The 1,535-nt window shown below is 39.9% G+C and overlaps 1 non-coding gene across 1 annotated transcript; it reads left to right on the top strand.

Annotated features, from left to right (window-relative positions):
• Positions 1-323: 323 nt before the first annotated feature.
• Positions 324-397, top strand: trnat-ugu (transfer RNA threonine (anticodon UGU)). The gene has a single exon. It is a non-coding gene; the product is annotated as a tRNA-Thr (tRNA).
• Positions 398-1,535: the final 1,138 nt, after the last annotated feature.

The following is a 1,535-nucleotide window of genomic DNA, read 5'->3' as shown; positions in this document are numbered from 1 at the left end:
AACTCATAATTTTGCTGTTCATTAAAGAAACCTGGTCAGTGTCTTCTATTCTGGGAAGAATAGAGTATATGATTGACTGTTTCAGGAAGTGGGAAAAGATTAAATATATGTTGTGACCTGTGGAGAAGTGGGATGAGAATATATAGAAGGACCTGAAACGTTAACTCTGCTTCCTTCTCCACAGATGCTGCCAGACCTGATGAGTATTTCCAGCATTTCTTGTTTTTATTGGAGATTTCCTGCATCTGCTGCATTTTGCTTTGATATTGATATAATATGATAATAAATAGTGTACTCCTCTGATTTTAATTGTATCAACATCTGGCTCTGTAGCTTAGTTGGTTAAAGCACCTGCCTTGTAAACAGGAGAGCCTGGGTTCAATTTCCAGTGGAGCCTTGCTTCTCATTTGTGATGTAGAAGTTACCTTGTCAATCACTTCCATCTGTGTCTTCTGAACTTGAAGTGAGAATTCAAATTACATGATGAATTTTCATCACAGGAGAAAACAGCCTTTGTGTCGGATGTGAGTTTGGAATGGCTGTTCCTCCTTGTACAGAAATTCAGTGCTGATATTTCAAAGGCAACTTCTTTGATCCAAATTTGTTCACAGTTGCATTCAACCTGGAAAACAGCTCGACATTAATGTCACTGAAGGAAAGTGTGACTGCGTTGTATGTTTCAGAGTGTTTGTGTTGTTATCTGTTGCTTGTGACTGAGACTGGGACATGATGCAAGTGGGAGGGTTAATCTGAGGTTTGGAACATTTGTCAGTCAGGAACAAGAAAAATCAAAGGAACCAAATAAGAAAACCTATGTCTCATGTGGTTACCGAGAAACAGTCAGAAGATATTAAACTTTGTTCTGTTCAATAAAGCTGTGTGAACTTTGACCTTTCCTGCCTTTTATAAACAGTATTTGAAGTGTCTCGGTAACAATGTTCAGTGTTGATGAGAGTGGGGTCTGGGTGAGCCTCTGCTGAGTGTGACAGGGTCAGGACTGGATGCAGGAAGTTCTCTGACAGTCTCTCTCTCACTCTCGCTGATGGGTTTGAGTTTATTTTCAACTGGCAGCTGTTGGTGTTTCGATAAATCAAGTTCCCTCCACCCATTTTTTTGGACAGACAGTGTAGTATAAAGATGTAAAGTGTTAATGCTGAAGACATTGGGATCAATCACTCCCACTGTCAAAGTGATGATGTAACAGTCACATGAGATGAGGTTTGGGAGGAGAGAGCAGCACCAAGGATGCTAGTTTAGGAGGCTTCATGAATGTGTATATAGTATTGTGCAAATTAGAAAAGAGTTCTTAGTTCTTTCAGCAGGAAATGTGTCCCGAAAATATCGAGAAACTCACAATTTTATTATTCAGGAGTCGCAACACAGATATTAATTCCAAGTGACAGTTCTGGGTTCATTTGACAAAAAAAGGTAGAGAATAATATTGCTCACTGATTGAAATCCCCCAGTGAGGAGACAGTTAAACAGGTGATCTGTTGGGGCATCCCTCGATCCAAGGTTTCGGCAGCATTTAATCT

The sequence above is a fragment of the Heterodontus francisci genome, chromosome 50 (genome assembly GCF_036365525.1).
Source record: "Heterodontus francisci isolate sHetFra1 chromosome 50, sHetFra1.hap1, whole genome shotgun sequence".
NCBI lineage: Eukaryota > Metazoa > Chordata > Chondrichthyes > Heterodontiformes > Heterodontidae > Heterodontus > Heterodontus francisci.
Note: the sequence above shows the minus strand (reverse complement) of the source record. Positions and strands in the feature narration are given on the sequence as shown.